Source organism: Malus domestica, chromosome 17 (genome assembly GCF_042453785.1).
Source record: "Malus domestica chromosome 17, GDT2T_hap1".
Taxonomy (NCBI): Eukaryota; Viridiplantae; Streptophyta; class Magnoliopsida; order Rosales; family Rosaceae; genus Malus; species Malus domestica.
Genome location: NC_091677.1, coordinates 23296848 through 23310064, shown reverse-complemented (window position 1 = coordinate 23310064; position 13217 = coordinate 23296848). Strand labels below are relative to the sequence as shown.

The 13217-nt window shown below is 37.4% G+C and overlaps 1 pseudogene; it reads left to right on the top strand.

The window, feature by feature from the left end:
- The first annotated feature begins 995 nt into the window (after positions 1-995).
- Positions 996-11874, top strand: LOC103405461 (sulfite exporter TauE/SafE family protein 3-like; annotated as a pseudogene).
- Positions 11875-13217: the final 1343 nt, after the last annotated feature.

Here is a 13217-nt window from a genome sequence, read left to right as displayed (position 1 = left end):
GATCATGCTAGAAAAAACCCCTAATAAACCAATTAAAGCAGCCGAATTTAAATAATAAAATCGATCTTTATAGAATTTACATTAAGAATAGAGAAAATAATATTTAATAAACGATTGATTGAATCACATTATTGCTAGCCCATTGTGAGGCTAAGTCCACACCCTCCCTCTTAGTGTAGATAATATCGTTTGTTTAAAAAAAACAATCATTTGACAATTAATTTAATCATATTACTATCCGCGTACAAAAGCCTTTTTTTATGACCCGCATTACATGTCTTTTAAGATGTTTTGAACGTGTTTGAAAATAGAGAAAATAATATTTAATAAACAACTAATTGAATCACATTATTGCTAGCCCATTATGAGACTAAGCCCACCCCCTACCCTTTAATGTAGATAATATCGTTTGTTAAAAAAATAAACATTTGATAATTAATTTAATCACATTATTATGCGTGTGCGAGAGACCTTTTTTATAACTAGCACTACGCACCTCTTAAGTGTTTAAAAATTGAGAAATAATATTTAATAAACAGCCGCTTGCAAAAGGTATTTTTTGAATCACAGCGCGTTACGAGCGACTTAGACATTTTAAATGTATTTATATGCGTGAATTGCTTCAATATTTTTTTATTTCATTATTTTCTTTTTTTACCACCGGCGCGTAGTGCTTCTTAAGATGTTTTGAACACAACATTCATGATTTTTCTTATTTTTTATTTTATTTTTCTTCCCCATCATGTGGGCACCATCAACTTTGTCATTTGTTTATTCTTTTCTCTTCCTATTTATATTTATATTATATTTTATAATGATCAAATTACCAACTTACCCTTGCATGATTTGATATATTATTTTGGACAAATTTTGACTTTTTTTTGGTTGAGGGGCAGTTTGGTCCAATTACTTATTGTCGAAGCCCTGGACACCAAAATGGAGCTCTGGCTTTATATAAAAGAGATATATAGAAGAAGATTCAGTTCTTTGTTTGTGTTGGTGATAATATCATGCAAAAATATATATATGTATGCTTGCATCAATTATCTCTTGGTATTTTTTAGTCTTTCAGATTTTTAAATCGCTCGATCGATCCAAGGGGTTTTGGTTTGAGCAAGTTAGATCTTCTTGGGGGTAAGCTATCTCTCCATCCATGGCAGCAGCAGAAGGTGGATTAGAATGGTGGGTTACATTCACTGTGACTGGTTTTCTTGTTGTAACTTCAGTAACTGCAGCTTCTTCAGCACCACAGGAAACCTTGGAACAAGAGCATCAGCATGCTTCCATTTACATTAACGGGAGCCAAACATTTCAGTCTCATAATTTTGAGACCAGAATGTTAAACTTTTTGTGGCAACTTGGTCGGTTATTCAGTTATGAGCATGTTTGGCCTGTAAGTGTCACATTTCATTCCCTAATTCTCTTTTTCTTCTGCTACTCCCTTGTTCTCTGGTGATTTTTCAAACTATATTTTGTAATTTATTTTTTCATATAAAAAGTGTTTTGGGCTCTGACAAATGAGCCTACGGAGCTTTTGTTTCAAAATTCGAAGACATGTTTTTTTTAATTTTTTTAAGGAGAATATCTGGTGGCAAGCCACGGTTATATGCTCTTCTAGACCTGAAAAGACTCTGGGGAGACATGTTTTAATGCAAGCTTTCCTTAATCTGTTAAACACTATTTACACATTCAGCCCCAACACACAAATGTGGCTTTTCAAGTTAGCACAAACTTCGTAGAAAATGTTTATTGAGAAGTAGGGTAAGTTTCCAATAGGAGTGCCAATGGATTGGATTTTAACCAGAATCCGATGTAATGTTCTATTGTTTAGACACGATATGTATAATTCTTTGAGTTCAAACAACCATTTTTGACCAGAATCCACTTAACTAGATACAGTTTAATGATATTCTTATTCATTTGTAACTGAGAGATTTTAAATACGAATTTCGTTAAATAATGAGTTTGATCCCAATATATTTCTTCACCCTTTAATGTAAATATATCGTTGTGTAAACAAAAACTAATCCCAATTATATTGAATTTAACAAATCCGATTACCGACAAAAAAATTACCTAAAAAATGTTTTAATCTTTGTCATCATTAACCTCTCCATCAAAATTTTGTTAAAACATTATTGATATCAGCATAAATCTAAGTTCAATGCTATTTTAGTCCACTGAGCAAAAAATAATTAACATAAAATATAATAAATGTATAACAATTTGGTAAATTAACACTAGTCTCTTGAAAATTGGCCTTTTTATGTTAATTTGTTTTTAGATTTATATTAAACTACGTGGTTTTTTTTAATTAAATTAGATTTTAAGTTCATTCAAAATGTTATGAATGTACTATTTTGTCCGTCATCAATTAAATGGTAATGTTTTGAATTTCTAAAAAATGGATGGTATTTTTTATATTTCAAATGTTTCACCATTTTGTTGCTCTCACTTTATATATAGAGAAAAAAAAGTGATAAATTTGCTGTATTTAAGGGTAATCAAGTAGTAGTGAACACTTTGGCAAAACATGATGCTATGAGCTTTAGTTTTTCTTGGTGAGATTCACCTCCTGTTTTTGTTTCTCCTTTTTGTGATAGATATTGGTTGGGCGGTGCTAAATAATTGATGCTAAATTGGCACATTTTAAAATATTAGGAGGGTTTATAAGTGCATATTGTTGTTATTCTAGTCCAATGTTTGTAATAATTCCTAAAAGTTAGTATGAGTTGTCTCTAGTCTCGTCATATGTGAGTTTGATGATTTCACTATAGGCTAGTTTCCTCGTTGGGTTGTCGATCTGGTGGTTCACCAAAGTATCGGAGGTGACCTGCTTGTGGTCGATCTACTGTTAAATAATGCTAGCTTTGGGATTATATATAAGATAATTTGTAGTCGCTATGTCTTTTTATGCATATATAGTCCAGATGAAATCATGATATTTTACGATCTCATAATTGGTGTGAGAGCTTTCATCTCTCATGTGATCTTGTAGCACTAGTTTATTGGTTCCTAAATATCCTCCGTTTCTTTCAGCTTTTTGTTACATCTGGAATTATTATTAGTGTAGTTTCAGATTTTTGTTTGTAAGCCCTCCTATTAAAGTCTTGTTCTTCTGGTATTGAATCCTATATTCTGCCCTTTCATGAATAAAAAAATGTCATTTTTCTTAAGTAAAAAAAAGGTCAACATAGTCTACATATAATAAACCACATGTTTTTCTCGTTTGTTTACATGATTGATCGTGTTGATGCACAAAACCAGAGGTCTTGGAATAACGTAAATTCGACCGTGAATCTGCAAGAAAGTAAATAACATAAGATGTATCTTGGTTCACCCCAATGTTTGGGTTTCGTCCACACTGATATTGTATTTCTCTGAAATGTTGAAGAGGGAGAGAGAGAGCTTCTGAGGGTGAGAGAGCTCTTCTCAATCTGAGAGGTTTGAGGGGATGAAGAGGCTTAGGGTTTGTGAGGGTGAGGAGACCCTTTTATAGAATAAGGGCACCTCCCCTAATTACATATTTGCCCCTTCCTTTATTACATAATTACATTTACGTCCCCCGAGTATTTATACGAGGTCTAAATATGAGGCCCTAAATATGGTATAAACAGTAGTCCCCCAAGTCTTCAGTCAAGAGAGTCTTTTAGCTGGAGACTTGAAATTTAGTCCATGTGTGGGCCGAAGTAACTAGATGCTGTCTTGAACTGATGCTCGATGTGAGGCAGTGCTCAATCTGAAATGATGCTCAACTAGAAGCAGCACACGCTGCGAGGCTGCTCGGCTCGTGGCTCATGTTGCCTTGGTTGGCTCGGCTTGCGGCGTTTGAAGGTGAGGGAGTCCCTTTTATAGAATAAGGGCTCGCTCCTCAATAAATGAATGATGGGCTAGAGTTGATGCTCTCTAATGATGGTGAGGGAAATCCTTTTATAGAATAAGGGCTCGTTCCTCAATACATAAATGATGGGCTAGAGTTGATGCTCGCGGCGAGGCGGTTGCTTAGTAGGCGGCGATGCTCCTTAATAGTGGTGAGGGAGTTCCTTTTATAGAATAAGGGTTCCCTCCTCAATACATAAGTGATGGGTTAGGAGTGATGCTCGCGGTGAGGCGGTTGCACAGCTGGCGGCGTTGCTCTCTAATGATGGTGAGGGAGTCCCTTTTATAAAATAAGGGCTCGCTCCTCAGTACATGAACAATGGGTGCTCTCTAATGAAAGTGAGGGAGTTCATTTTATAGAATAAGGGCTTGCTCCTCAATACATAAGTAATGGGCTAAGTCCTCCAAGTATTTTTAATGAGGCCCAGTTGAGGCCCAATATATGGTACATAATGTAATCCCTCAAGTCTTCGGTCAATAGAGTCTGTTGGCTGGAGACTTCAAATTGAATCCATGTATGGGCCGAAGTGGCGGTTGTTCGGAGGCGGTATTTGTATACCCTGCACTGAAGCTTTGTAGGTGAAGCTTTGCAAGTGAAACTTTGAAGCTAGAGCTCTGTAAATGAAGCTTTCGAAGCTAGAGCTTTTGTAAATGAAGCTTTTAAAGCTAGAGCTCTGTAAATGAAGTTTTTGAAGCTGATTGTCATGAATGATGCTCATGAATGTTTAACTGACATGAGTGATGCTCATGAATGTTTGATTGACATGAGTGATGCTCATGGATGTTAACATGAGTGATGCTCATGAATGTTGACATGAGTGATGCTCATGAATGTTTATGTATGATTGATATGAGTAATGCTCATGTATAATATAAAGTACTGGGCGTAGTTTTGATCACCTGGTTGGTGGCAATAGCGGCGAGTTGCCGAATAATTTTGGAGTACTGGGCGTACTTTTGGTTACCTGGTTTGTGGTAATAGCGGCAGGTTGCCGAATAATTGTGGAGTACTAGGCGTACTTTTGACCACCTAGTTGGTGGTATTTTAGGCTTATGGGCCTTCGCCCTCTACACAACATGTCAGCCCATTTATTTTGGGTTGTGCCATGTTTTTTTTTATTTATTTATTTTTTTAATTACCCTCTGATGGGGTTTATACATATTACCCTCTGATGGGGTTTATACAGATGTCTCCGAAAGATAATAAAAATACATCATTCAAAAATAAGAAAAGTAAACCACACCATTTTGGTGGATGTTTATTCCTTGCTTTTGCTTTTTGCTTTTTCTTTTGCTTTTCTGATTTTCTTTATCTCCCCGCTCCAATGGGATTCACCTCTTTTCTGCTTTTGCTTTGGCATCAGTTACGGACCTCCTTTTCCTTTTTCTTTTGCTTTTGTTTCTCCCACTCAATTTCTTTGCCCACCCATGTTCCCCATCCCTGTCTGATGCAATCTTTTAGGCGTAATTTTTGATAATCTCCAAATCCTTAAAGTAAGATCACTACTGCAGGTAATCATTTTGTCTCCATTTTGCTGTCATGCATGTGCAGACATCGCAAATAACTCTACTGTGGATTTCATCGGTCCAGGCTCCGACGCCAAAAATCACGACTGTGAAGATAACAAACCCCACCGCCACTGTCAGCTCTTTCTTCGTCAGTGCTTCCATGGCTTTGCTGTCTCTGCTTTGTCGGGTTCTCACTCCGAGACGGCTAGAGCTGTTGAGTCCGACCCCGATCAAAACGTCGTTGCTTCTTTCGTACGGGATGATTCGACGAGTCGAGAGGCTCGGGGGTGAGCTGTTCCTGCAGAGCCTGAACGACCGAGTTAGTGAGCTCGAGTCGCAATTCGATCGGCCGACGAAGGAGAATTCGGAGAAGGTTGGGGTTCCGTCGGTTTTCGGGTCGGATCCTGAGGTGGGATTCGGGTTCCGGCTATTGTGAGTTTGTTGTTGATGATCAGCGGCTTGTTGAGGCTGATGTCGCTGCCCTCGTTCCAGTCGTGCATCACCATTCTTGCGGCAGCGCCAATATCTACAACACCAACACAAACAAAACACTAACGAAAATGATGCATGGAAGAGATCATAGATGTCGGCTGCTTAGAGATTGGGGAGGTGAACGGCTTCTTCTTGATCTGCATCTTTCTTCTTCATGGCCGAATCCAATTTTCCCAGATTTCTCCCCTAGAAGGAAAGTCATAAAATGGGTACACGAACCTAGGCTGGTGACCATAAGGCGGCATTGTGTCTTGGAAGCATGGCGTCTTTGGTAGAGATAGTGGACCAATTTAAATCCGAGCATTTGGGTCTGCAAATGGAAGGAACCTGTCGAGGCGGCAACTGCTTAGACGACTTTTTCGATCTCGTCTGATAAGTTTCTGGGAGGAAGCCATGGCATTTTCCAAGCTTCTCTTTGCCTCCTACGTTTCCTGGGCTTCTTGAAGAACCAAATGAACAAACAAGCTGCAAAGCTTTTTTTCTAAGGTAGTCGAATCTATGCGGCCAAGAGTTTTATAACAACGAGGGCTCAGAGAACTCGACGGCATGGATCCAGCTGTAAACCAAGAATTTCCTTCCAACAGATAGGATTCCACCGGGAAACTGATTTGGAAGTGATAGATGAGATGACACCGGACGGATGAAATCGCAATACTGGCCGTTTGATGACATGTTGGATTGGGACATCAGACACGTGGAGGGTGGGATTGGGGAGCTTATTTAGTAGTTTGGAATTTGGATCTTTTTCTGTTTCTGGGATTTTTAGGAAAGCTTTGGGTTCTTGGGTTTTTGCAGATTTTGCAGATTCACGGTGGAGGTGAAAAAAAACGAAAAAAGAACTGACATAACTTTTCGTGTCAATTACTACAAACGGCGCCAAATGTTGATGCACAAAACCAGAGGTCTTAGAACAACGTAAATCCGACCGTGAATCTGCAAGAAAGTAAATAACACAAGATGTATTGTGGTTCACCCCAATGTTTGGGCTTCGTCCACACTGATATTGTATTTCTCTGAGATGTTGAAAAGGGAGAAAGAGAGCTTCTAAGGGTGAGAGAGCTCTTCTCAATCTGAGAGGTTTGAGGGGATGAAGAGGCTTAGGGTTTGTGAGGGTGAGGAGGCCCTTTTATAGAATAAGGACTTCTCCCCTAATTACATATTTGCTCCTTCCTTTATTACATAATTACATTTAAGTCCCCCGAGTATTTATACGAGGTCTAAATATGAGGCCCTAAATATGGTATAAACATATCGTGTTCTTGTTTATTATCTCCTTCATCTTTGCTTCTCATTATTTTCTTGCATATTTGGATCTAAAATTATAATATGAGGATTTGGACTCCATGATCTCACAAAATAACAAGACAATGATGTGTGAGTTGAATACAAGATTTAATTGTTTAAAGCATTACAATCCTTGAGAAACTTTTTGTTTTTTTTGCTAAATTAAAAACAACATCATTATGATCATAAGTAAAAGAAAAAAAAAACACTTTCCCACCTGGAGAAAAGAAAAATCTCTTTTATCTATTCACTTGTCATGCTTTAATTGATTCTTAGTTATAAAATTCTTTCGAGATTCTAAAGAGTAAATGAGGTTTTCTCTAAGGCATTGAGTTTGAACCTTGAAGTGTTTATGTCTAAAGTGTGAGTTATCAAAGACTTGTGTACGAAGAAACCTTACGGTAATGAATACTTTAACTTCACACCTCTGAAAATGAAACCTAGCAGAAACAACAAACTTTAAACCATTCCGTAGCCGCCCTCCAACTCCCACTTGGGGCCGGTGGCAGCCACCCTTTCAATTTTCGTTTTTATCCTCCTCCCTCTTGCATCCTCGCACTGCAATGACCTCGGTTCCCGATGTGGAGGAGATCTATCTCCAGGCGTTTTGTCATTCCCCGCAACTACAATTGTCCCGATCCCTTTCAAGGATCAGTGGAGCAACCTGCCACCTATTGGTGGTATGGACGGAACTCTGTTTTCGGGTTTTGTTCCATGTTTCAAGGTCCTACTCCTTTGATTTGGGGTTTTTGGGATAAGATTTGGGGTTCTTGGGGTCGACTTTGGGGCTCTGCACTTAAACACCTCCAATACTTCAAATTTGCTATCCAATTCCTCATACCCACCATTGCCTTCCACTCCAATTTTGGGGTATTTCATCTCATCTCTTGTTTGCTGCTTCCAGTCAAAGACAACTATATGTTGTCCCCCCTACAAAGGTCTGGTATCTCTTTAGAATGGTGTTTACACCACTTGACCTTTTTGGTTACTGATTGGTTTAGGCCATTCGCTTTCCTTTTATGTGTTTGTGTTCGTCTGAGGACTGGATTTATGGCATCTGGAATAGGTTCGGTTCTTCCTGATTTGTAGTTTGGGCTCTTTTTCATTAGCGTTGAAGCATTGGTGGGTTTTGTTATTACACTATGTGGTGATATCCCTCGGTTTTTATGTTCGCTGGTCGTCTCCATCATTTCTGTGGCGATAGAGGTAGCGGGTGATTCTCATCTTACGGTTATTAGATTTTTCAATAGGGTTACTTTTGGGCCTCTTCGGGTGGGCTTTCACTTTTGGGCCGAGCCACATTGTTTGTAATTTTTTATGCTTTAGGTATAAACGGAAACCTTAACTCATGCAATGAATGCATAAGTGATGTCTCATTTGTACCTACCCCATTTATGAGGCTATTGTCTTTGTATTGGGTTAGTTTGGACTTTGTAATAAAATTCCTACTTGACCACAAAAAAAGAAAAGAAAAAAGAACTTGTATACGAAACTTCTGTTTTTTTACTCTTTGAGGGGCAGTAATTTTCAAAATTTGACTTAATGTGGGGGTGAAATTGGATATACAGGAAATGACTATTGGGTGGAAAATTGTGGTGGGTACAATAATTGGATTTCTAGGGTCTGCTTTTGGTACTGTAGGTGGAGTTGGTGGGGGTGGCATTTTTGTTCCAATGCTCACCTTGATTATTGGATTTGATCAGAAATCGTCAACAGCTATATCAAAGTGTAAGGCCTTGCAACTTTCTCATTATTGTTCTTTCCTTTTGAGTTTTCACCTGCCGCATATTCCTCATACTTTCCACAATTTATCATTTAAGGAACTATTATTGGTACTTCAAAAATCTAATTGTGCCCTCCTTATAAAAGCATTTTTCTTTCTAAATATAGAAATTTAGTTTTATACTAATAGAATCTTCATGCAATATTGAAACCAAATCTATTATCCCTCAAGTTAAGTTGCTAGGAAATTCATTAGTTAACAATGTATGTCAAGCTAACACCCTTTGATGTGCAACCCCATCCTGCACGTGAGAGTTGATGACGAATAGAAACATGTTGGTTCTTTAATACCTGGTAGCGACAACCATTAGACAACAAAAGCTTCAGATGTTTCGAATGAGCCAGCAATGTCAACACCAATCTAATAATTTCAATTAGATTCATTAATGTTTCGTTTTGCCAAATGATAGGTGTGGAATTTTCTTATGCACTTCTAATCCATAAACTTGATGGATATGAAAATTTTCTACCTCTTCCTTTCGAATGCTTGTGTGGTTGGTCAGGTATGATCACAGGTGCTGCAATTTCATCTGTGTTCTACAATCTAAGGCTAAGGCATCCGACACTTGATCTCCCCCTCATCGACTATGACTTGGCACTTCTTTTCCAACCAATGCTTGTGCTTGGGATCAGTATTGGAGTTGCTTTCAATGTCATATTTGCTAACTGGATGATCACAGTGTTATTAATCATTACTTTCTTAGGTAAGAATCATAGGAAACTATGAATTCATTAGTTTCATCAACTGGACAACTTCTTCGATTCGTATAGTGATCAGATTTTGATGACAGCCACATCAAGTAGGGCATTCTTCAAGGGCATTGAGACATGGAAAAAAGAAACTATAGTAAAAAAGGTCATCTTAATTTTGTTAGTTCAATTTGTACATATGAGACATAATTTAATTCATCCCTGCATCTTGGCTCAACTAGTTTTCAAATTTTCAGGAGGCTGCTAGACGGATGCAGTCAAATTGTAAGTTGATCATCATATTTTTCTTTGTTAGCATTAGCCTTGCACCAATTCAAATTAGATGCCGGAAATTTTTTTTATGCAGGTGATGATGCTAGTGCAGAAGTTGAGTACAAGCCTCTACCCGGTGGCCTGGCACTCCAACAGAAACCGGGGAATCCAAAAGAACAGAGGTAGGATTCCTTGCCGCCTGAAATTTTTTTTAGAGACTGACATTCTTTAACCTTCTCAGGTTTCTATCTTTGAGAATCTTTACTGGAAGGAACTTCTGATTCTTTTTGCTGTCTGGATTATAATTCTTGTATTGCAGATCGCTAAGGTAATACCTACAATGTCGATGGTTTTCGTTATAAGATCACGATTTGTACTTCCCTTTGCTTCTATTTTATGCGTTGAATCTGATATTTCAGAAACTTGTCTGTTGACGCAGAATTATACCACAACTTGTTCAGCTGCATATTGGGCATATAATCTCTTGCAGGTACCTACCCTTCATGTCCCTTATAATTAGAAGAAACCATAAGTCTTCATTTTCCATTTTTTTCGTGCTTCAAACACTATGATCATTTTCGTGCTTCAAACACGATGATCATTTGTGCTTGAACTAATGATTTTTTATTTTTTTATTTTGGTTCAAAACCGTGATATTTGTTTGGCATTATTTTTTCCTCAAATGAATTCTTAGATCCCCGTGGCTTTCGGAGTAACTATATTCGAGGCAGTTAAACTGTACAAAGGACATAGAGTGATTGCGTCCCGGGCAGAATCAAACACAAATTGGACAGTAAACCAGCTTGTTCTTTGTAGTGCCTGTGGTATCACAGCCGGTATAGTTGGTGGATTGCTTGGTCTTGGTGGAGGGTTCATTTTAGGTCCTGTTTTTCTGGAGCTAGGAATCCCACCTCAGGTGAATTTTATACTTGTGGAGTAGCTGATTTCATATTTACTGAATTTACTGATTCCGGTTCAATTCAAAAACTTGAAATACATATTATTATAGACGGAAGATCATTGAGGTCAGTTTTAACCGTAAAACACAACGAGAAGTGCGAAAACCTCACTTAGAACAGCTACGAATTTTACACACAGCAGCATGATTTTCACTTTCCCTAGTCAAAACTGGCTCATTGATTGAGAACTTTGATGCAGGTCTCAAGTGCCACAGCCACATTTGCCATGACATTTTCCGCCTCCATGTCTGTTGTAGAATACTACCTCCTAAAACGATTTCCGATTCCTTATGGTAATCGTCTTAGCCATCCAAGTTTCTGCCAATAAAAATAAAAAATTGAATGGTAGGGAGAGGAAATTTGTTTATTTATTTTTCAATAATTTGATGTTGGCTTAAAAATTTCTCATGCAGCTCTCTACTTTACTGCTGTGGCCACATTTTCAGCCCTAGTAGGGCAATATGTGGTGAGAAAGGTAGTCAGTATTTTTGGGAGAGCATCTATAATTATCTTCATTCTTGCCTTCACAATCTTTGTGAGTGCAATATCACTAGGTATGTATTACTGCCCGTGAAATCGATTCTGTCTTTTTATTTTCCACTTAGTGATAAATGGGTGCTAATTTGCTCTTAATTTCACAGGTGGAGTTGGAATAGCAGATATGATTGAAAAGATTAAGCACAAAGAGTACATGGGATTTGAAAACATCTGCACTTATGATGCCTAGTTTTGGTAACTTCTTCTGCCTTCACTTCTCCCCATCTCATATGCGGTATGTAGGTAGGAGGGAAGAGAAATGAACTGTCCTCCCTACTCTTTCAAGTTTCAAGTGCACTCTTCCCTTGCATGATAAGTTAGCGAATTTCCATTCTTGAGCAGCAATTTTGCTCATTTAGAAGACAATTTTTTTTAATTTGGTTCGTATGTTCTTCCTAATGACGTATGGCATTTGTGTTAAATAATTCATTTGTTATATAAGGAGAAATAGAACTGATGAATTTCCTAATTTGATCTCTAGCAACTTCCTTGATGGATGTGATTTCCTGAAACTAGAGAAAGCATCTTGTATCCTTTTATATTTATAGAGGATGTGGACTAAACATTGAAGAGGCCGGGCATATATAGAATGTGAACCAACCTCGGGAACAGAGAATTCTACCATGCAACCCGTAATGTATCCCATTTTCTCTTTATCTCTCATGTCACTTGATCAAGTCAAAATCACAACATACAAGAATTTACCAATTCAGTATTGGGAAAGGTTTTAAAAGATGTTAGGCGCTAGTCGGACGGCGAGTTAGGACCTAGCGCGTAGACGGATTTAAGTAAATTTATTATATATTGTATAAATAAGTGTTCATTTATACTTGAAAAACACACATAATTGTATTAGAATATATAAATTGCAAAACAAAATGACATACAAGTTATAAAGTATTAGAACATGTTGAAAACATGGAAAAAAAATTAAAGTGCAAAATTAAAGTTATCAATTTTCTATCTAAGTGAGAATCGTGATGCATCACTAGCGACATTACAAATGGGAATGGGAGATATCAACCAAATGGGGAAGGGGTTGTGTACTTCAATTGATTAGCAGGACTATATATCTTTAATCTGGATCTCCCAAAAGAATATATAGAAAGCTCCACCACTTTCCTTCTTAAAGAGGCCAAATTACTAAATCAAGTCGCCACTCACCAAAAGATTATACACAAAAAGAAAAAGTATATATACACACAGAGATATGTATACGTATACATACGGTACATGTTATGTTTCACGGTCCACCACAAAGAAAATGAAGATTATTGCGTTGATATCGATATAATAACAATAATGACATTATCAACAACATATCAAGATGATACTGCTATTATGGGGCCACTTGTTACAATAATATTGCTATTTGAAAATATCGTTACAATAGCAGTGCTTGAGCCTTTCCTAAGTAATTAACCACTTGTTAGGATGCAAACCTCTATTTTCTATTTAATTAAATCATCTTGAAAGACAGTTGTTTCTATTAATCTTACTGCAAAGCACATTATCCTATTCATATTTCATCACAAGTTTTCTTGGAAATTATTAGATACCTTAAAAATCCTCCTTATTTCATGTAAATGCACGTAGGAAGTGCAATAAGCACCTTCATCATGTTATTCTCGTCATCCATGTCAGTGGTAGAATACTACCTCCTAAAGCGATTTCCAATTCCCTACGGTAAATTTCTCAGCCCTTCCAGTTTACCTTCATAATTAAATTGATGACTACAAGTGTTTAGTTAGAAGGCAATTTCTATCTTCAAATAATCGTAAATGTCGGCTTCTTTCGTTACAATTCTTCAAC